Source organism: Lepidochelys kempii, chromosome 5, assembly GCF_965140265.1.
Source record: "Lepidochelys kempii isolate rLepKem1 chromosome 5, rLepKem1.hap2, whole genome shotgun sequence".
In the NCBI taxonomy this organism is placed as follows: Eukaryota; Metazoa; Chordata; order Testudines; family Cheloniidae; genus Lepidochelys; species Lepidochelys kempii.
The window spans coordinates 52,395,438-52,419,867 of record NC_133260.1 but is presented as its reverse complement, the minus strand read 5'-3'; the positions used below and the strand labels follow the sequence as shown (position 1 = coordinate 52,419,867).

The 24,430-nt window shown below is 39.9% G+C and overlaps 1 protein-coding gene and 1 long non-coding RNA gene across 9 annotated transcripts in view; both read left to right on the top strand.

Annotated features, from left to right (window-relative positions):
* SSBP2 (single stranded DNA binding protein 2) overlaps positions 1 to 24,430 on the top strand; it is a 273,747-nt gene that overhangs the window by 80,197 nt on the left and 169,120 nt on the right. The gene's annotated exons all lie outside the window — the stretch shown is intronic.
* Positions 5 to 13,955, top strand: LOC140911414 (uncharacterized). Its single transcript, XR_012158938.1, has 3 exons — positions 5 to 6,042; positions 6,193 to 6,245; positions 7,106 to 13,955. It is a non-coding gene; the product is annotated as an uncharacterized lncRNA (long non-coding RNA).

Genomic DNA, 24,430 nt, shown 5'->3' with positions numbered 1-24,430 from the left:
AAGTTATATTTATATGTATATATATTACTGTATTTGGTTTATTGTATGCCTGATTATTATATTCAAAGAAAAATCTCTGGGCAGTAGTGATTCAAAAAAAGAAGGAATATCTGATCTACAGCTTCCTGATCTCAAGTACTCTGATTTGCTTTCCATAGATGCCTTAGAACAGGGGTGGCCAACCTGTGGCTCCGGAGCCACATGCGGCTCTTCAGAAGTTAATACGTGGCTCCTTGTACAGGCACCAACTCTGGGGCTGGAGCTACAGGCACCAACTTTTCAATGGGCCAGGGGGTGCTCACTGCTCAACCGCTGGCTCTGCCACACGCCCTGCTCCCACTCCACCCCTTCCTGCCCCCTCTCCTGAGCCTGCAGTGCACTCACTTCTCTCCCTCCCCGCCCAGAGCCTCCTGCACACCACTAAATAGCTGATCAGGAGGTGCAGGGAGGGAAGCAGGGGCTTCTAGTGGGCGGGAGGCAGTGGGAGCGGCGGGGCAGAGCTGATGGAGGGCTGCTGACGTATTACTGTGGTTCTTTGACAATGTACATTGGTAAATTCTGGCTCCTTCTCAGGCTCAGGTTGGCCTCCCCTGCCTTAGAATGAGTTTGTTCTTTGGACATTTGCATCCTGAAAGGAAGTAAAATCCTCAGAATGTCCTTTCACCTTTTAAAGAAGCATATCATGTTACAATATTTAGACTAGGTGTTATGAAGTGAGGTAAATATAAGGGGCTGAATCATCTGATCCAGTAGAGCAAGACAACAGGAGGAATAAGGGGGAAAGGAGGCTGTATGCGACTTTTGAGGCCCTTTGGTTCAGCTCCTGGTACAACTTAAAGCAGCCTCAGATTTGGTCAAAGTTACTTTGCCTGCCTGTGGCCCGAAAGAGCTGTGCCAGCAGCTGGGGTAGCCAGAATGCAGCATCTGTGTTCCTTTTTCTCCAGCCACATCCCTTATACTGGGGTGAGGATACCACTGTGACAATTCTACGTCATCGGTGTTGATGGAATCCTCAGAAGGCTAGCTAAGAGGGCTTTATAGCCCCTATGTCCCTCCAGAGTGACACAAAGAGGCTGTAGTGGGGTCAAAAATCTGGCCAGGGTATTAGTCTTAAGTGTGAGTGTCTTTAGGCTTTTTTCAGTTTGTCAGACCATTACTTTCAGTTACCTTTTTGTGTGGAATTATGTTTTCTGAATAACTGTGAAGTAGACTGTTATTACAGATTGTCTAATAAGCATGAATTTGGCATGGATGGCTCAGAAGATTGATCAGAAGATTGATCATGGGTTTAAGAGTCTTTAACTTCTAGGTTACCCATTTAAATCCTGCATGTTGTCCCAAATTGTTATCATCGGATGACTACTTAGTATCTTGTAATATGTTAACTAGAGGTGATCTTGGTTCCGTTACTAGTTGACAGGAAGTTGTGTAGCAATTAGCACTAACTGTCATCTTCTGCAAAAAGACTAGGGAATAAGTGGGCATCATGCTTGTATCACCCCTTTAAATTCTCCTTTCTGGTTAGGATTGAGGCAATTTGCAGGACAGCATGAATAATTTTGCACAGCAGCTGTCCAGGCTGTACTTGTTTTGTGGACAAATAACAAGGCAACAGTCTTCAGAGCTATCAATCCCACACCTTTCATGAGCTATACAAAAATGGGGAAAAAGCAAAAATAAAATTGGGGGAAAACACCCAGCCATGTATTTATTGTAGTTAGCTGAGTTGGTAAATTGTGTTTCAGAGGAATGGAATTGTTAAAAAATGTACTACTGTAAGTAGATCAAATTTCTGTAATCTAAGCTTTTTCTGCTTTTAGTACTTGTTTATTTACGGGCACAATATTTTGACATGTTTGCTGTTTGTAGCTCCTGTTAATAGAACAGTATTTAATCCCCCTCCTCTGGAGGGGAGTTTTTCTGATGGTGTAACAGGTGTGTGCTCTACTCATCACTCGGCAGCGCCTTCTCGTGGCTCATCTGGGGAATTAGCTCACCACTGTTTGCGCTCCATTGCATTTTATTTTGTAGTCGGTCAGCCCATTGTCTCAGTCACTTGGCCTGCAACCCCTCTCTCACTGGTCAGGAGCTGCAGAGCCTCTCCTCATGGCTTTGTCCGCCAGCCAAGTCAGTTATCCTCCCCTTCCAGGGTCTCAGGCAGTCTCCATGTCCACTTCTGTGCTGACTGTGCCACTCCCACAGTGGCTTGTAAGGGAACCCAGGCCCACTTTCTACACCGGGTTCCAATCCAGGGATCCTCAAACTAGAAGTTCAGGTTTATGGCTTTCAGACCTTACTGCTCCTTCCCTTGACTGCTTCCTACCCTGCCTTTCTCAGGCTCCTGCTCTCCCCCTTGTATCGTGGATTGTGACCGCAGGCTCACTTCTTTACAGCTCCCCATCTACTGCCAACTTCCTCTCTTTATAAACCCTGACCAGCTGTTCCCACAGCTGGACTTCATCAGCAATTAGGCCTTCGCTCATCCTGGCTTTCCACCAGGTGCAGCCTATAGGTTAATTGCCTTAATTTACCCCTTCAGGCCTTGTGTGGGGTGGACATCCCATAACAGGTGGAGTGCAGGGAACAGAGTTCAGTGAAGTAAATTTGGGGAGATCAGAGCCTCTAGAGTGACAAAATTACTATAGTAATATATTATACTATCATAACAGGGGATGTGCCAGAAGTGAAAAGTTTTTGAAACTCTAAAAATTGTGAAATAATCTTAGACGTAAGTTAGTGATGAGAAGATACCTTCAATGAAGGATACTTTCACGTTGAGAAATGGAAAATGAGTTGGAGCCCACAGCCCGTTAAGCTCATGAAAGTTTCTTCAAGATCTCCTATTAAAGAGGTCACTGTTGATGCTAAACTTGGAAATGCATGGTGGGATGATTTCAGTAGTTGAATCAAAATGATATCTAACAAGAAACTTTGTGTTCCGTTGTTTTAACATTACCTCTATAATGCTATAATCCCTATTATTCTGTTTGCTATTCAGTCTTATTGCTCATTTTGCTTTGTCTGTTGTTCAGTGTCATCATCCAAAAATATCAAAAAAGTAATCAAATAAGTTTTTTGCATGAAACAGATGTATATTTATATGGCTAGTCAGATCACTGTATGTGATCTGGTTGGAAGTAGGTCAGGGAAGGAAGAAGGGAGACACATGGTAGGCTCCTGTATGTAGGCCAACCAGCATAGGGCAGGACCTACACACATCCTTTCCATGTCAACCTGCTTTACAATCAGTTTTTAATTTGAGATTGATGGATTGCTTTTTGGAGTCTCCCTACCTTAAAAAACACAAAGCAAAAAAACAGAGATTTGTTTTACAGTTTTAGATGTAAAATGGCATGATTAATGACTAGGTGATAGAATCATTGCAGGTAAGGTATATTTATTATGGGACAGTGCCTGTGTTATAAATGCATTTTCCTGTTATTGCTACTACCTACTATAACTTGCGCTCTCTCATGAAGTATAACAAGGATAACGAGTTGTTGTAAGTTTTTTTTTAACCTATATCGTTGGGATGTGTGCAGCCTTTAGTGTGACAAAAATGTGAATCTCATATTTCAATGATTTTTGCCACAATTGAAGTTGACTGTCTGTACTTATGAATATGATATACAACAGGACCAATACTGTTTTTATGTTTCATCTGCTTTTAATTATATGCACTATAACAACACATGACTTTGAAGTCTAGCATCTACTTTTAGATTCTAAATTCTTACAAATATATTGTATATACATACTGAAGCATATGGCAATGATATCGTGGAAAAATATAGCCTAATAGGTTAGGTGCAATAGATGTAAACACAAATGTTTTAAAATAACCTTCCCCAATGAGAGTTTTACCATTGACTTCAAGGAGGCTGGGATTTTATGCTCAGTGAAGAACATTATATTGCCAATATTAGAATTCAAGGCTGTGGTTCAGTTTAAAGGCTTTGAAAACATCAGAGCCCTTATGGTGGATTGTAATACAGGTATTCAATAATAGAATATGTGTAATATCTAAAAACTTTAGTTGTTAGGCACAACAAAGCCACAGAAGGTTTGTTTGTTTTTTCACACTTTCTTAGGTATGTACCTTGTAGATCTAAGAGAATGATTCTTGTTTAGGGTGTGAGTGGTCCTTGGGTCTTATCCCAGAGAATCCATCTTTAACAACATGTACTTTAGTAGGATGAACTAGGTAATCTAATATGTTTTTTCTGAATCTGGTTTTTAAGAAACAGGAAAAAGGTTTTAAAACATTGGATGCAGGAGGAGGGTAACTGGATATATCTCCAATATGTAATATTTTTCACTGTACTTGATATGTATTTCAGTACAGTATATGTATATATTTGTAATATATATATATGTATAAATACTGCAGCACCCATATTACATAAAGACAGGCCTATACCTCCAGAAGTACTTACGATTAATCATTTCTATTTTTGATGATATTAATAATGAAAATTGACTTTGTCTGACTGGTAAGTGGAGTAAGTGCTGTTTATAGACTCTTTCATGGCCATCTGTGAAGGTTGACAGGTTTCAGAGTGGTAGCTGTGTTAGTCTGTATCAGCAAAAAGAACGAGGAGTACTTATGGCACCTTAGAGACTAACACATTTATTGAGCATAAGCTTTCGTGGGCTAAAACCCACTTCATCGGATGAATGCAGTGGAAAATACAGTAGGAAGATAGATAGATATACACACAGACAACATGAAAAATGGTGTGTATGGCAACACCCATTTTTTCATGTTGTCTGTGTATATCTGTGTATATCATTTTTTCATGTTGTCTGTGTATATCTGTGTATATATATATCTATGTCTGTGTGTATATATATATATACCGAACAAAGCAGGTTCCAGTCATGAGAAATCCCCTAGTTACCACCTGAGCTGGAGCTAACAAGAACTGGATTGGGCTCAGACTAGGAAGGAGTCTAGTCTGTGAAAGAAGCTTATTGGAACATCTCTGAGGGTGAGATTTTTATCTGTAATCAGTTTCTTAATGTATTAGGTTTAGACTTGCATGTTTTGTTTTATTTTGCTTGGTAACTTACTTTTTTCTGTCTGTTATTACTTGGAACCACTAAATCTTACTTTCTATATTTAATAAATTCACTTTTGCTTATTAATTAATCCAGAGTAAGTATTTAATACCTGGGGGAGCAAACAGCTGTGCATATCTCTATCAGTGTTATAGAGGGCGGACAATTTATGAGTTTACCCTGTATAAGCTTTATACAGAGTAAAACAGATTTATTTGGGGTTTGGATCCCATTGGGAGCTGGATGTCTGGGTGCTAGAGACAGGAGCACTTGCTAAGCCATTTTCAGTTTAGTCTGCAGCTTTGGGGGTGTGGGTCAGACCCTGGGTCTGTGTTGCAGCAGATTAGCATATCTGGCTCAACAAGGCATGGTTCTGAAGGCCCAAACTGGAAGAGAAAACAGGCTCAGAGGTAGTCTCAGCACATCAGGTGACAGTCCCAAGGGGGTCTCTGTGACCGAACCCATCACAGGAACTGTATATGTTGGATCAAGGAAAATGGTTCTACCCTTAGTTGAAGCTTCATGTACATATACTTGAAAAAAGAAACATAAAAAGAGTCTTGTTTGTGATCTAGGTATCTCAGACAAGAAAACTAGTGTTAAACTGTGCAGGCAATTTAGCAATAGTAGCTTATCTGAACCAGAAAAGGGAACTAAAAGCCCCAAGCTTCTTTGCCAGTCCAGCTAACTGTTGGGTAGAGGAAAACTTCTTTGCTCTAGAAATCTTGCGCACACACACAAAATCGTTTGTAGGAATGCTCTGAGCCAAAAATTAGTCGTCTTTGAGGAGTGAGCTTTCCTTCCCTTATAGCTTCCTATGTAGAACTTTTCATCTCTTTTGTAAAGTCCTGCTTTGTTAGGTTGTGCACATAGTACCGCAGTCTCCTGGTGAGCTAAGCAGGTGCCACCTTGATTCCATGACCCTGGACCTGATAGGCTGACACATTAAAGGCTCCCTTCATCTCAAGATGGTCTTATAACGTAAGTGTTGAGATCTTTTTGCAGTCCAAAAGTTCTTGCATCTCTGTTCATTATTATAATGACATTTCTTCCAGACTCTATTGTAAAGAGAGATCTATTAATACTACCAAATGGCCACAGTAAAACTGTAGATTTCTTTTTCCCTCTTAGGTTTGATGAATGTCTCCTCAACAGCAACTTGACAAATGAGGCTTCTGCTTTGGGTTTGAGTATTTATGATTTTTACATTGCCCCAAAATGTGCTAAATCCAGTACAGAACAAGAAAAAGACAAAGTAATTGCCTCCAAATAATTTACAGTTTCATAAACCAATACGCCCTTTTCAACTGATTCTTTTGAGTCTTAGTTAATGTTAAGCCCCATATCATGCAGATTACCTTACATGGAGGCTGAATGGAGTGTTAAAGACTGTTGCTATTCTCTTTTCCATCCCAAGTAGGATGTAGGCTATTGCTTTTTAAGTTCTTAATGCTAGAAAATATATTTTCTAGTTGCTATTATAGATTATGTCTGCTTGCCTGAGATGTTTTACCAATCTCCTTGCTTAGTATTTCATAAGGACAAGTTGGCCTCCACATTGTTCCTTTGTTTAAAGTACACAACTCTTTTCCGTTAGAAACAGGAGATCTTCTTGCTTTCTTTGTGTCCTTCCTTCAATGAGACTAAGAGGCACATCTCTTCATTAGATGCCCAAAGGACCATAAATATAAATATTCATTCAAAAACATTACAAAGAATTTTGGGGTTTATGAGTTTGTACATGTGTTTGAAAAGACCAAAGATTATCAGGAAAGATCCATGAGGAAGTGCTCTTCAAATGAATCAGAGAATGTATACTAGTGATAATCATAATTCTCAAACTCCATTGCTCCACAGCACAACAGGACTGGATTTTGTAGCAAGAACCTCTTTGTTCTATTTTCATAAACTATCCTTCCTTCTGACCCAAATGCACACGCGATTGAAAGTAGTTGAAACTTTTCATTGACATAAAACAAACTAACGCTTATTTTCACAAATTATTACTTTTTGAGGTTGTTTTTTTTTTTGCTGTGTTCTTCAGGTGGCCTGTCTCCATGATTCTCAGCAGTCACAATGTTTTCCAGGCAGCCCATTTCAGAACCTCCTTCTCTGCCTCCTATGTGTACCAGCGGAGGAGGAAGCTTGTAGCCAGCTTCAGCAGCTCATTTTCTTGACTTCCCCAGCTTCAGCTACTGTGTTGTTCTCCAGGCAGCCTCACTGGCCATCCAACACTTCTGGGTCCTCCCGGCTTCCTGGCTGAAAATTGGACTCCAGATTTGGCTCCCTGCTGCCCATCTCAGTGGAACAGTGCATGTAGAATGCACATATTAATACCCCTTAGTGAGGAATCTGGAGAACAAGAGGAAAGTACAGGCAGAGAGACAGAAAACAAAATATCAGGCCTCTGGCTGCAGCAAAATGGAGAATTCCACAGAGAAACTACTGAACTCAGTATCATTGTGAAAGAAATGCCAAACTCTATGGCCATGGAGTACATGGAGTCCTGGCTGAAATGAATGAGACAGATCATGCTCCTCAGAGCTAACTCTGCACACTTTAGAAGACAACCCTGCATCACTTTATGTTTGATTCATGTTTTCAAGATTATCTCCACAACCATAAAGGCTACAAACTAAATTTCTTTTAATTGAAAGTTGAGATTCTGAAGCACAATTCTGTGGCAAGGTGTGATTTCTGTGGCTGTGGAATATGTGGGGGGCCTGCTTATTTTGCACAATGTCTGCTTTGTTCAATAATGGCTAAAGGCCCCATCACTATACGCAATGCTCTCTCCTATTCTGAAAGAGGCATTTCTTCCCTAGAAGAGATCTGGAAGACTGACATAAATTCCCTCAAGGTGGGTGAGGTAATATATTTTATTGGACCAACTTCGTCAGTGAGAGGCTCAAGCTTTTGAGCTTACACAGAGTTCTTCTTCAGGTCTGGGAAACTTACTCAGAGTGTCACAGCTAAATACAAGATGGAACAGATTGTTCCTACACACACACACACTCTTACTTTACTGGCAACCAGTGTTTCTATAGCCTCAGCTTTTGACAGGGTCCTTCTAGGTTGTGTTCTTGAGAAATGCTTCCACTCTGCTGAATGGAAGGAATGCTACATAGATCCTATCCAGTTAGAGATTGACGGTGTGCATTTGGAGAACAGACAATTTTTTAAAACTGTAAATGGTATTTCTTCACTGTTACAATGCTCTTTGCATACTGTCCTTTTAACTGTTTACATACAGTCACTGTTAAAATACTGCACTTTGCTATTTTAGTATAAATGTTGTTCAGTTTAAGCTAGAGTGAGACTCCTTCCTTTTTCTGATCAATTTCACTTCAAGCAGATGTGTCTCACCTACCGGCCTTTAAATATATGTTTGGGAAGCTAAAAAAAGCCTTAAGAAAACCTGGACAGGTGCTTGGACATTCTTTAGTTTCATTGTGTTCTCTTGTCTACTCACACGTGACTGCCCTCATCCACTGGAATAATAACATTAACGGGTATTGAATTCCCCCTTTAAGTTAATTTTCTTACTAGGTGACATGTCTGTGGGATACTTACATGTGCAACTAACTATTCATGATGGCTGCTGAAAGACTCAAAAGTGAAGAAATACAAATGTTGATGCTTGAGTGATTTTATAGAATACCCTCTGTTCGAGAGGGCCAGAATATCATATCTAGCAAAAATACATTTAATATGCACAATCACCTGTTTGGCTGTAGTATCTTCTAATAAGGGTGTATCAGGGAAATGAGAATAATAGTGTAGAACAAGTACATAGTTTTCTCCAGTCAGTGTAAACACATCTATGCCTACATGGCTTCAGGGGCCAATTTTTCCTCTGTTACCGAGATGAGGGCTCATTTCCTTCATTTGACCTGTATTTTTGGCACATGCTATAAGCCTTGACAGCTTCCTCAATGTCATTGTTCATTGAGGCCAGTATATAATCTCTCTAGCCTTTCTTAGATTTTTTTATTCCTAAATGACCTTCATGACCTTTTTAACACTTTTCAGTAATACCGTAGGGATCTCCATGGTGGTGTCTAACCAAAATTCCAACTGTGACTGAAAACCCCCACCCCTGGCAAATTGGTAATAGCAGCTGGGAACATGCTGTCCTAGTCACCCTGTGCTGATGGCCTTAATCAATTTCTGCAGGTTCTTATCCTGAGCTGTTGTTCTGACAATCACAGTCCACATTTCATAGAAGTCCGGGCAGGTGTTTTTTAATCAAATTAACATGTATGATGTCTGACTCTGGACTTTGCTCCACTGCACTTTTCTCAAATGCTCTGTAGAGTGTGTCTGCAACTTCCAAATATCTTCCTTGTTTGTATTCAATTTGCAAATCACACATTTCTAACTGAAAAAATAATCTCTGTATTTCTTGGTGCAATAGTTGCCAGGCCCTTTGTCACAATAGCGATCAATGGCTTGTGGTCAGTTTCAGCTAACATTAGCCTTCCATAAATAAAGAAACGAAACTTTTTACAGCCATGCACTAAGACCGAAGCCTCCTTTTGGAGCATATTGACACTCAGTTTTTGTTAGTGCCCATGAGCCACTGGTCTCCTGTTTTGACCATACTGCTATAGGAGGACTGCACCAATATTTGCAGATGGTGTGTGGACAATTTAGGTTAACACTTACTGTCATACAACCACAGGACTGAGGCCTTATCAATTAATGCCTTCAGTTTCTCAAACTCTCTTTTTTAAGATTTGTGTTCCATGTCCATTGGACATCTTGGTACACTAGTGCCCTCAGGTTGCTGGTGTGAGCTGCTAGAGTAGGTACAAATTTCCCTACATGGTTCACCATTCCAACAAAACTTCGTGCCCTCTCCTTGTGTGTTGAGTCAGTCATACTGCTGGTGGACTCAGCCTTCCTGTGATCTGCCTGTGCATCTTGCTTTTTTCACGTCTCTCCCAGATATGTTATTTCCACTACTCAGAATTTATATTTTTGTTTGTTTAGCTTTAGCGCAGATCTCTTGTTCTTTCCAGAGCTGCCTGGAGTGTTGGCTCATGCTCTTCTATTCTTTTTTCCCAGATCAAAACATCATCTATGTAAACTGCAGAACCCTCTATAGAGTTTATACCAACAAAAATGTGTTGTATTTTCCAGTGAAACACCTTGGGTGCCAAATACAACCCAAACACAGTCTGCGGAAACAGTGTCTCCCAAACAGGGTGTTGAATGTGCACAAATGTGTACACTGTTTTTCTGTGCACTGCCAGAGCCCTACTGATGGATCCAGAATAGAAAAATATTTGACATCAGCTATATCCCCAACAATTTCTTCCCTTGTAGGTAGTGGAAAGTATTCCTCTTTTACATATTTACTTAATACTTTTGGGACAATATCTACGTGAAAAGTGCTGGGTTTTTTTCTTGCAGTGATCGAGTGTACCCACTCTGTTGGCTCTTCTACTCACTCTGATTCCCAGAGCAATGACCCTATCCATCTTCTCCTTTTAGCTTCTGTCTTAGGGGGAGGGGAACTTTTCTAAGGGCATGTGTTGGGTGGCAGTTGGGCTCTTTCAACTGTATTTTGTACTCTATTGAGAGTTTCTCTATTCTCTGGAAGATGTCCTCACACTGTTCCCCAGTTGTTTTGGTCTCCCATCCTGTCAGTGAGTGCACCCTTTGGATGTGATCAAGGGTGGACATATTTTTAATCCAGAAATGGGTGCTCTTTCCCTGGGTATTATTACAAATTGTATCTGTTCTACTTTGTTATTTACCCATACATCTAATTCATATATTCCTTTAGTAGGGATAAGCTCAACATTGTTAGCCCTGAGTTTTATTTTTCACTACCAGTGTATTTTCTTTGGGTGTTAATAACACTGTTTCTGGCAATGCATTGGCTTATGCGCTAGTGTGCAACTTAAAATTAATATATGTCCCATTTGCTTTCAGGTTGGCAGTCCATTCATCTTCTGCTGCAATGGTGTTCATTGCTCTATGAAACACTGGTCTGAGCTAGCAGTGCTGTTGTTGTCCTCTTTGTCCATGCTATGCACACGCTGCTGGTATTTACATCTCTTTGCAAGAGTTTGCAATCCATTTAATTTCTTGCATCTTTTTCCATATCCTGTGAATTATCCTGCCTTACGCTATGTGTCACAACACATGAAGCTCCATGAGCTGTTCTTACTTCATCATGAGTTTAAGTTCTGTGAGCCTTTCAGCCTTAGCTTTCTTTTCCTGTGATATTTTGGATTCTCAATCATGTCTATAGTGTCAGAGCACTAGCCATTCTCCATAAGCTTCATTCTGGACTACCACTGCTTGACAAGTCCTAATTGCCCTGTCAAGGACTAATTCTTTTTATACACACAGGTTGAAAACATCTGTCATGTTTCATTTTTAGGTGGAGCGGAGTACTCCTCAAACTTTTGTAATACAGTTTCATAGTTAGTCTCTTCTGCCTGAGTTAACTGAAAACTGATAAATAAATCAAGTGCACCAGAACCTGCTACTGTCAGAAATAAGACTACCTTCTGATTGTCTTCCTTTTTGATTGTCACCCATCGCTTGCAGATAGAAAGTAACACACTTTTTAAATATTTTGCTGTTGTCTTCCATATTTCCAGAGAGTTTCTGCTCTAGTGGAGTTTTTTAGCTGCTCCATTCTGCCACTCAGGTTATTTTCTTCAATTTTAATTACTCCTGGTAGCATGTGGTGTTCAGGAATCACTCTAGGCCAGTGGTTCCCAAACTGGGGTTCGCAAAATGTTACAGGGGGTTCTTGGGAAAAAATTCCCTAATGGCGGACAGAGCTATCCCTAGGGATCCCAGGCAGCACGGGGCCAGCAGCCCGGAGTCCCTGGACTTCCAAGAGCTAAGCAGATCAAAGCAAGCATATCAATCACACTGAGGAGATTTAAACTTCAAGACTCCTTATAAGAAATGGAAAGGGAGGTAGATATTTTTTGCTGTTTTTAAAATTAAATTGACAGCTAGTATTGTTTTAAAAATTATTATGAAGAACAAGTTTAAGCTTTGTTGTAACATTCGTTGTTTGCCTGGACTGCTCAAGACCTGAATGCTTGTGTAGGAGGAACTCTGAGTTGGTTTCTTAAATACCTTCATCCTGTTTCACATCTGATACTCCTTGATGAAACATAGGAGCCTTGTCTTATAACAGGCTTATTCAAAGTGATACAAGCTACGAAAGTGAGATCTTGGAAGAGTGTTGCTGTTTTCATAATGTAATAAAAATACTGTAATGATAGATAATAAATAATAAATAGTGTGTAATAAGCATGTCATAAAAGCCAATTTTATATTTCCAAGATCACTGCTTTTATCATTTATACTCAGGTAAAGGAGAAAATCCCTGGAAATATTCATTTTTAGGAGGGGGCTCGTGAAATTTGACATTTTAGTGAAACGGGTTCACAGGTTGTTAGAGTTTGGGAACCACTGCTCTAGGCCCAAGGTGCTTGAAATAGATCCTCTTTATTCAGTTGGACAGTTACCCAACTGCCTCTGCATATCAGAACATAGGCTTTTGCAGCACCTCTCACCCAGACTTCCTATCTGTAAGGCTAAACAACTTAAAGGTACAGATCCCAATTATCCCCCACCCCCATTTCCACACTCTGTATATCTATGGTAAATCTACCTCCAATTTTAATACACCCTAAGCTTCATTAACTTTTGCATGCTTTTGCAACTTTGTATGTCCCATTTGGGAGATGCCCCCTTTATGCTGGCAGCTCTTTCTAGGGGGAGTTCCAAAGGCATGCATCAGTGGGAGACACCCTGAAACTTCATTGCCAAGGAGTCAGTTTGGGCAGAGGCCTGTAAAGCTAGTGTAAATGGCTCTGTGCTGCTAGGAGAAAGACTGAGATCTGCCAAGTTGGGGGCCCGAACCTGTTGTCCGGCCAAATCCCATCCAGCAACAGAATTATTTGTGAGAAAATTTCATGAGGGAATCCTCCTCCCAGTAATTCTCTCAAGAGTTTTCCTGCAGAAGGGGTGATTTTTGTCTTTCTCACCCTTCTCACATAATGTTTAGTAGCATTGTGATTGAGATGCTATATGCATAAAAGTCAGAAATTTTAACATTAACATTTGATGCAAGGAGGTTTTGGTACTGTACAAATCCAAATACATTTTTCTCTGTTTATGGATGCACAGTCCTACAGTTAAAGTTGTGCTGAATTTTGCACTTATAGCAGGGATTCAACCATTCTGTTACATATAAAAGATATGGCATATTCTTTCTAAAATTACTCCATTTACTCTTTGAGTACAGATTGAATTTTCTGAGAATTTACAAGTAAATTGGTTGATTAGTTTGAGTTAAATGGTGATCCCTGACTGCATTTGGAGCCACCATCTTTCTAGAGGGCAGCTTGCTGAACTGCCATTGTTACCAGTGGGAAGCAGTGGTCATTTTGAAAGAGGGCAACTTTGTTAAAGGGCACTTTCAGCATGCTCATTGAGACTAAAAGGAGATTGCAGGCATTTTGAAAGAGGGAGGTTCTTCATGGAATTCCTCTGTAGAAGAATGTTTTTCTTCCTCCCTGTTGAAATAAGAAATTTCTTGTTAAGAATACTGGCAAAATACTGTAAATTCTAATGATTTCTTTAAAAAAACACCCTACTTATTACTCTAAATCTACTCAACAGGTAGGACGGGAGAAGGAAACTGTGCATGTGAACACGGAAATGTGAGGCACAGGAGTGAAGGTGTATGTATATTGGGGAAAATGGGTGAATAGGTCAAAGAAGAAAACTGGGAGATGTAGGGCAATGTGGAGGTCAGGAGTTGGGGAAACTGACCAGTATACTGACTGCATTATACAGCTCCAGAGTGGTGTAAAGCAGTGGTTCTCAAAGCCGGTCTGCTACGTGTTCAGGGAAAGCCCCTGGTGGGCTGGGCCGGGCCGGTTTGTTTACCTGCTGCGTCCACAGGTTCCACCGATCGTGGCTCCCATTGGCTGCGGTTTGCCGCTCCAGGCCAATGGGGCCTGTGGGAAGGGTGGCCAGCACATCCCTCAGCCCACGCCGCTTCCCGCAGCCCCCGTTGGCCTGGAGTGGCAAACCGTGGCTAGTGGGAGCCACAATCGGCCGAAACTGCAGATGCAGCAGGTAAACAAACTGGCCCGGCCCGCCAGGGGCTTTCCCTGAACAAGCGGTGGACCGGCTTTGAGAACCACTGGTGTAAAGTATCCTGAGTGTCCTGGTGAATCTGGCTAAAAGCTGATACTGCATTTTAAATCATTAGAAATAATATCCCACAGTAGCCTTCTCATTTGGGTTTCTTGTTCAGTGTTCATGTAAGATATTTTAAAAACCTCAAGGAAACTTTTACCCTATAGTGACGCTGTGCAATAATTATACATTTGTAGTTATGGTGTAGTAGCATTTGTAGTCCCAAATTACATTAAACTGGCTTTTATAGACATTAGATTTTTGTCTTCTCGTCCTGGTGTCACTACAGGACAGAGTTAAGTTTGTTTGGGCGCCACAATTGTGCATTTCCATAATTTAGCATGTTTTATTTTCTCTTAAGTTAACCTTAACTTAGAATTTTCTGAGATTGTAATACTTATTTTAGGATAATTATAATATCCCTGTAATATTTTAAAAATACTGATATGTACTCAACGTTAACTCCAGTTTAATGTACCTTTTACACAGGGTGTGTGTGTGTGTTGGAGCATTGTACATCTGTAAGTACATAAACATACACACTATGAAAATGTTTTATTTTCATGTTTCTTCATTAAATTTATAAGACTAAAGATCATTTAGTTATAAGTCTTACTGGATCATTGGGGAAATGAGTCATAGCATGGACTACAAGTAAAGCTGGTTACGTTGGTAATTGGTATTGTTACTGGTATTCTAACAGGTAGTAGTACTTGGTTTGTTCATGTTATGCTAACTGACCAGTTAACTGGTATTCTAATTGGTTAGGTAATGGGTATAATATAAAATTAAAAATACAATAAATTTTGAAACAAAGTTGAAATTACTATAAGGTGGGTGCACAACTGGTTGAAAGACCATACTCAGAATAGTTATTAATGGTCCACTGTCAAACTTGGAGAACATATCTTGTGGGGTTCCACAGGGGTCAGTCCCAGATCCGGTTCTATTCAATATTTTCGTTAATGACTTGGATAGGGAGTGGAGAGTATTGTTTATAAAAAGGTTTGTAATAATACCAAAGTAAGAGGGGTTGCAAGCACTTTGAAGGCCAGTATTAGAATTGAAAATGACTTTAACAAATTGGAATCAACAAGATGAAATTCAATAAAGACAAGTGCAAAGTCCTATACTTAGGAAAAAAATCAAATGGACACTTACAAATTGGGAAATAACTAGTTAAGTGGTAGTACTGCTGAAAAGGACATCAGGATTTTAGTGGATCCCAAATTGAATGTAAGACAAGGAATATAATTGTCCTGTTCTACTTGGCATTGGTGAGGCCTCAGTTAGAATACTGTGTCCAATTCTGGGCCCCACACTTTAGGAAAGAAGTGGACAAATTGGCGAGAGTCCAGAGGAGAGCAACAAAAATGATAAAAGGTTTAGAAAACCTGAACCATGAAGAAAGGTTAAAAAAGCCAACCTGAGCGCGTTTAGACTTCAGAAAAGAAGATGGAGTGGGGCTTGATGACAGTCTTTAAAGACGTTAAAGGCTGTTATAAAGAGGACGGTGATCAATTGTTCTCCATCTCCATTGTAGGACAAGAAGTTATGGGCTTAATTTACTGCATGGGAGATATAGGTTAGATATTAGGAAAAACTTTTTAACTATAAGGATAGTTAAGTACTAGAATAGGTAGGCTTCTAGGGAAGATTGTGGAATCCCTGTCACTGGTCGTTTTAAGAACAGGTTAGACAGGGATGGTCTAAGTATAGGTTTCAGAGTAGCAGCCGTGTTAGTCTGTATCCGCAAAAAGAAAAGGAGTACTCATGGCACCTTAGAGACTAATAAATTTGCTCTAATAAATTTGTTGGTCTAAGTATATTTTCTCTTGTCTCAGCTCCAGGATCTGCACTTAATAACTTCTTGAGGTCCCTGCCAACCCTACATTTCTGAGATTCTATGAATCTCCTCTCACTGCTATGTTGAGTACACATTTGTCCCTAAGTGTCCAACAGTTGACTCATAACATATTTGTAGAAGCAATCTGCTTACCCATATTTAAATTTTCAGTTTTGTTTGATATACACATTGTAGTGTTGTATTTCTGCTGCTATAATTAAGCTTGTGCTAGTTAAAACTTCTTAGGTGCTTAAAATTTTACTATAGCCACTTGGACTGAAGCAATATTCTTGGTGTAACAAGTTTCAATAAAGAAAGATTTTTTAAAAAATCTTTAGACTAAAACCTTTCATATGTGTACATATTTCATATTGTGCATTTTAATATTTGAAAAAGAAGAGTCTAAAAGTGTGAACTTCTCTGGTATGTAGATACGTTTTAGATGCAGCTTCAATTGTTCTAGAAACTTTGCTTCCTTTTTTTTTAAATGAATGAGATTATGCATGATACTCATGTTTCATAGAGATCTATCTATATATATTAATTTGGATAGTTTGCTTGCTAAATACTGTACCAATTTAAATGATGGATCAGAACACACTTGATAGAAACATAATCTGAAGTACCTAAGAGATCTATTGTAAAGAAAAGTATGTAATCATTTTTGAAGTGACTGAGGTCAACATGTACAAGTAAATTCCACTTACGTGATATTATCATTTCTAATTTTTTAATGCTTGTAAGCTGCATATATTTATTGTTCTCATAGATTGATCCATTCTGATTCATTCATATGCATTAATAACATGCATTTTATAGATTTGAATGAAGTTATATCTTAAATAAAAGAGGAGATTAAATGGTTTAACAACATTAGAACCTTTAAACTAAGGTAACAAATGCCTTGCATTTGGAGTTAAAGATCTCCTGATGGTAATACTTAGCACTGACTTTACATCACTAAAGTACTGTACAAACATTAATTTATCAACAGAGAACAAACATTGGATTAAAATTTTAGAATAATCTACTTTTTTCCCCAGTGTTCTTACTTTGGCATTTTATTTTTCATATGATCATTTCCTTGTTGCCTATAGTAGTTACTGAGAAGAGAGATGCAGGTTGCCTTCTTATGAATATTTTTTCATTTTGAAAAACTACTGTAGCCAGTGTATTTTTGTAGTGGTGCATAATTCTTTAATACTGATCATACAACATACCCATCATGTGCTGGACTTTTATCTGTTCCCTTTGCATGCTCCCTTCTCTCTGGGGTTGCCAACCCTCCAGGATTGTTCTGAAGTCTCCAGGAATTAAAGATTAATCTTTAATTAAAGATTATGTCATGTGATGAAAACTCCAGGAATATGTCCAACCAGAACTGGCAACCTTACTTCTCTCAGATACACCTGATTCTTCCCTCAATTTTTTTCCCACTTGGATTCCTCATATGATGTCAGTGGGAATGTCAGGGATCATCAGCTGCAGACATATTTCAGTAGCCTAAACTTGTAAAGTTAAAGTGTGGAAAATCAAGGAAATCTGACTTTCCCTAATAAGTGAGATAAAAAGAAAATGTATCTTAACAAATTTTTCAGTTATTAACCCAAATGAACCCAATGAGATCTGAAAAGCTAGCTATTAATTCTTAAACGTCAGTTTTTTGTTCACGCTGAATTTCTTCACAATAATGTGAATTAAAGACCAAAGGGGAGAGTCTCCCCCTCACTTCGGTATTAAGGCAATAATTTGGTTAAAAATTAAACAGATTTTTTTTCTTCTCCGTGTCTTGTGTTGTAGAATGTGCATTTCACATTTAGTGTAATGTTTGAATGTGACAGTTCCATTCAACCACAGACATCTGTGTTCCCTCAGGAGGCTTACCTGCATTTTCTCCTCATAGCTTCATTTTTCACCACCTCTCATAAAGGCATTATTTGTTTAGCTGTTCTTATTAGATGTTGCATATCTTCTCCAATTTGTGATCTTCAACACTGGTCTTTCATCATACTAGATAGCAGATGGATGTTCTAAGCCTGTGTTTTTTCCAGGCACGTGTTAAGCAAATCTAAAATGAGTCCCTTAGAATATTAGCAGAGCAGTAAAGCTTATCACAAAGTCTGTGTTTGGCATATTGTGCAGTAATAAGATTCTCACTTTCAATTTGATTATTTTATGAAACTGAAGAAGAGTATTTTTAAGCATGGTGCCTAAAAAAGAACACAGATGTGAATACCAGAAAGAGATCATTGAGAAGGTTCTTTAAATCATTGTTATACTGACTTACATGTTAAAAGTTGTTAAAAGAAGGGTGCCTTCTGTATCGATTTCAAACACTATTGAAAAACTAAATAGGCGTGAAAGGTGTAAGAAAGAATGTAATCCATGAGATGAATTTCATCTTTTAAAACTTTTTCTATATTGACAAAAGTACACAGAGTATATCTTGCAAGCCAGTTTGGCACACACAGGCTCAAGCACTGCGATCAGATCTGTAGAGACTGACACTTGAACCAAGTGAAGCCCCAGCACACTGACTTCAGTGCAGTTCTGCTCAGTTGGAGTGATCTGCCTGCACAGATCTGATTGCAGGATCAGGGTCGTTGGCCCCAATCCTGTGAACACTTAGCACTTTAGTAATATTATGTATGTAAATTGTCCCATTCAACTCACTTATGAGTCTGCAGTATCAGGACCATAGGGGGTACTATAAAAGAAATAGGCTATTTTTTTTATTGTTTGTTTGTTTTTAAAGTACCACTGTTGTATGCAGGGTTGTTGTAACAGCGTCAGTCCCAGGATATGAGAGAGAGAACTCATTAACATAAGTTGGTCTGATAAAAGATATTAGCCCACCTTACCTGTTTTTTAAATTATTTCTCAGCCTAGAAACCAGTTCTTCATTGGTTGTGTTCTGTGTACTTTCTGAACAGTTCATGTTCAAATGGACCCATTTCTGATTTCCTTTGCTGTGTGATACATCAAATTTCAAAAGAAAAAAATACGTAGACATTTCTGATTGTAGGAAGAAGTACAGTTATTTTCAGATGGGATACTCGAGAGAACTCTCATGCATCCAGAGTAGAATTTTCATTCTGTTCCAACAATGCATTCACTATGTTTTGTATATTATTCCAGTGTTGTAGTTTTACACAATCCCATAATATATGTATCAAGTCAGCATTTACTGAATTGCATCTTCAGTTTTTTTATATTTCTTTATTTCAATGGGGTTTTGTTATGGGGTTTTAGGTTGTGTTGTTTTTTTTATTGGGGTGGGGGGAGGTGAGATGTGGGAATCATGAATCATAAGAGGGTTGATTTTACCTTTCCGATATTAGATGCAGCTGCTGTCTTGGCTTCTCCTCTAGGACAGAGGTGGGTTAAGGTTTTGTGGGGCCCTGGGCCAGAGCAAGTGGGGGGGGACACCTCCCCACCCCTTCCACCTGTGGTCCCACCCCTCAATCTCCGCCTTCTGCCTGTGACCCCTCCCACGTCTGCACCCCGTTCTGCCCCTTCCCCCTGTAGCCCCACCCATATCCCACCCACGGTCCTGCCCTATTCTCCCACTGTGGGCCCCGGGTTGCAACAGGAAATGAGAGCTCCCCCAGCCCTGAGGCATGGAGCCAGAGCTCCTCCAATCCTGGGGATTGTCTTGCTGCCTGGTGCTTCTGATGGGGAGCAGAGTCAGGCTGCTGGGGCTTCCCCTGCTGCCTGGCGCTTCTGCCGGGGAGCGGGGCTTCTCCCGCCCTGCCTGCCTGCCCGGCACTTCTGCTGGGGAGCAGGGTTGGGATGCGGGGATAGTTTACTTTTTGGTAGCTGGATAGTTTAATTTAACAAATCCAGCAAATTTCCCTCTCTCCCCTCTTCAGGTTAAACAAAAATAAGCAGTGTATCTAATCAACCATTTTTTACCTCCTCTGGGCTAGAGCCTTTCCTTGAGGATCTGAGGAATTTCCCCCCCGCCTTTATGCAAGGGAGAGGGTAGGAGTTTCCCTCCACCGTGTTTGGGAAGCCTTGACCTTGGGCCTCAAAGCAGGAAGCTACCACCAATAAAATCATATCCCAAGCCCTCAATATTCCCTTTGACCATTGCCTCTTCCTGCACTCTCCCAATCCTTTATCTCTCGTCTGGAATTTGGCTACTTCTGGCTCTTAGCCTAACACTACCCAGCCTTGACATTCATTAGTGGTTACCTTTACTCCCAGCTATATCCACCCTAGGGCTGTGAATGTCCTAATCCACAGAGTTCTTTCCCTTCTGTCCCACCTAATCTCGGGCTTCCTCCCAGGCCTTTTCTACAGGGACAAGCCCTGCAAGTCTGACCTCTTCCCTGATCTCTCATTTACGGAGGAAAAGGGAGCTGAGCCCTTTTATATCCATGCTCTCTTTTGCAGCATACATTGCTGTCAAACCTACAATTCCCAGGGTCTGTCTGGAAAAAACAGTATTATAAACTCTGGTGATTTTTTTTTATTGTGAATGCCACAATATTTTCTTGAAGCCTCAGCTCCTTGAATTGTATAATTATGTGAGAATATGCAAGCTTTCTTTTTTTAAAAGTAAGTTTCTAAGCTTGAATATATGATCCAAGTGTACCATAAAAATGGCCAAACTGGGTCAGATCAATGGTCCATCTAGGTCAGTATCCTCCCTTCTGACTGTGTCCAGTGCCAGATGCTTCAGAGGGAATGAACAGAACAAGGCAATTTTGAGTGATCCATCCCTTCTCTCCAACTACAACTTCTGGCAGTTAAAGGTTAAGGGACTCAAGAGCATGGAGTTCCATCCCTGTCCATCTTGGCTAATAGCTATTGATGGACCTATCATCTGTAAACATGTCTAATTCTTTTTTGAACCCAGATATACCCAGTTTTAAATCCTAAAGGTTTAAAAACCAGAAGGCAAATAAAAATAACCCCAAATGTGTTTTTTTCTATTATGATTTTTAAGCCAATCTCATTGTTTTTGAGGGGTTGACATGTGATTTTGGAATGCTTGGGTTTAGCAATACTGGAAGTTTGTCAGAATATCCTTGTTCTGGGGATGAAACTGGGAACAGGTTGTACTGGTAATATAGCCACCCATGCTACCCACATGTTTGTTTTGTGATAATGCACTACAAATCTCCCATTATTTCAGTTACATAGAATTCCTCAGATGTTTTCCATACCTTTTTTCATAGTTCCAGTTTTTTAATCAATTTTAGTCAATATGTATATCATAAACATAAGTAACAGATTTAATTACATCATGTGTATTTTGTATAAAATATTATATCCCTTCAGAGAAGGGTGGGGTATTCAGATCTCTAGGAATAGAAATAACGTAATGTAAATATGGATTGAAACATAAATGATAAGAAAACTGTGTCTTGAGTTGCTGTGAAAGGATTTTAAATGGTTACATTTTAAAAAATTACATATAAAATGAACACTCTTTACATTCAGCTTCTTGAAATCTGAATTATCAGAAGAAAGTGGTATAAAGAATTGTCCTGCAAGGGGGTTTCAAGAGACTGCTTTGGCATATGCAGTGTGTATTTTAATGTTTTACCAAACTGTTAGAAAATGCCTCAGCACATAGGCACATCTTTTAAATCAATCTATATCAATTAATGTTTTTAGTACCATTAAAAGAAGTATACCAAGAAATATGTAATCATAATTTTTCAGTTTTCTTATATGTATGATTATTATAAGCAGCAGTGGTAGTGACACCTATAGTTAAGGTTGTTTAACACTTTCCATTATAAGCCCCTGTTTTCAGTTGCTTGCAGTGTTGCCAAACTTCAACAGTTCGAGCTGATATTTTCCATACCAGGTGTCTGCTTCAGTCTGAAGATTTTTGTTAAGTTTCAGAAAAAAAGGGTTCAGTGATTTCCTAGGACTGGGTTAGGGAAAATAATTTTTTCCAATGTTAAAAAAATGCTTATAGCTGTTTCTTTGAGAAGCTCTAGTGCTTCCGTGTTTTGGAACAGAGACGTGATGGTTGCAGGGGGGAGGGTCAGCCTGGTGTCAGGGATACGCCTTTTGCTGCTCCAGTGAAAATCCATACAACTTTAGTTAGAATCCTCTGAAAAATTGCAGTTTGGACACGCTCATTAGAAGCTTGTTGGAGGATGGCAGCATTACTTTCTAAAGATTTGGCCTGCACTGAGCACATTCCATCTCTATATAGCTCCTGCACATAGACTGGATTGCACATTCATCCATCCTTCCTGTGCACTGAATGAAGGAAGGATCCTGTGAAAAAAATAGAATGTGATCATGTAATTAAAGTTTACATCATAATACATAAACACAAGGAGCTAGACTTAAGGTTGTACAGTTAACTATAAATCTGGCATTTCCTAACTTCCCCTGCTCCCCCCCGCCACCGCCCGAAGTGCATTATCATCAGGGTTTGAACCCTGAATCTTCAGCACTGTCTTATACCATTTGGACTAGAGGACTAACTATATTAGCAGAGAAGGCTGTTATCCCAGAAGGAAGGATGGGCCCCTGGCACTATGTGCTGGGTTTGATAGTTGGTTGGGGGGCATGTCTTAGTTCGCCACTGTCCCTTCTCCTCCTCAGCAGGTGAAGGGAGGTGCCTGCTCCATATGGTGCCCCTGGGGACATGATGAGCCCGTTGGGCCATGTGCTAGGTGTGTTGGTGTGACATACCAGTGTACAATCCAGACCAGTGGAGGGCTGTCACCTCTGCTCTGTAATCTATGGTACCTTGCAATGTCTTGCTGCTGTAGCCTCCAACGTGGACTGCTCACAACCAGCCACCAGCATGCAGGCCTCACTCAGATGTGTTTGTGTAGCTGCAGCCTACCAGTCATACCCTGGTCTCACCAGCCTTGATTATATTGCAGGGTGATGCCAGCATACTCCCGGTCATGGACATTTCCCAAGAAATGTATGTCCTGTACTGTTGAGCCCTCTCCGAGACAGTCCAGAAATATTAAATTTGTTATTTCTTTAAGGAAATAATATACACCAACTTATCACGATAAATGAAGTTACCCAGACACTTTAACTTAAACACACTGGATTAGATGAAACAATAAAACAAGTTAATTAACTATAGAGAGAGAGAGATTTTAAGCGTGTACATGTAGTGAGGCATAAAAGTCAGAATGGTTACAAGAAAACTAAAGATAAAATGCTTACTAGTGCCTAATCTAACAAACTATATTAGATTCAAGCAAAATTTCTCCCCATGTGTTTCCAGCAGGTTTACTGACCAAACTCTTCAGGTCAGGACCACTTCCTCAAAGTCCAGTGATTGTTTTCCTTTTTATTCTTAGGTGTCATGCACCTAGAGGCAGATAGGGAGTCTTGGAGTGTTTGTGTAACGTTGGTAGACTCCAGTCGTCAGTGTGTGGGACTGAACCTGGAATTTTGAAGCTTAGTGTATGAGTCTCTACTGCATGAGCTAAAAGCTGCATGGCCCTTAGCTAAGGCTGTTGCAGACTCATCAATCTCTAGATGGTGCAGGTGCCACTAGCGGGAGGGGCAGGGTACCACACCAAACAGGCATGGGTTACATTTGCACCTTCTTTTTATAGTTCCGGTCCCCCCTCTCCCTCTTTGAAAAAATATTTCCAGCTAGGAACTAGGAGACAAAGTGCCTGTGTGGAAGGTTGTACCCTGCTGGGGGCTTTTTTCCCCACCTATTTGGGCTTCATTTGTTTTCCCTTTCTGCTTGATAACTCTGTTTACTGCTTAAATGCAAATTAAGGCAAACATACACTCCTTTTGTTCAAGACAAAAGGCCTGTTTAACCAGTTTGGTGCTTTGTGAGTTTTGAACATGCACTCTTAACATCTTACTGGCAAATTTTATAACTTCACATACAATATTATCACACACATTTTATCAAGACAATATTGACCAGCAAATTATGAGTTTTCAAATGATATAAGGCATACCTTGTACAAAGATTATTACAATAGTGTGTAGGGTGTGAATACAAGTTTATATTCTGTCACGGGGGGATGGTCTCGGAAGGGAGTCCGCTTCCCCCAAACCCCACCCCTATTGCAGCAGCTGCTGTTTTGGTGATGGCATGAGCCCAGACAGGTCTTTAGAATATCATGTTCATGTCCTGGCTCTAGAATGTTCCTGAGGATTGCAAGTCTGAGAAGGGAGATACCTATTTTAACAGTTTATAATTTGGCCAAAGCTGAACTGAATTTCATGGGACAACCAAAAGGCATATCTCCAGCCCCAGTGCTGTGGGTACCTGCTGAATTTCAAAGGCCTGCTGAAAGCAATGGAGTTGTTAAAGCTTAAAAAAAAAAGTTGTAGGAATATTTTATAATGGATGGATGGATA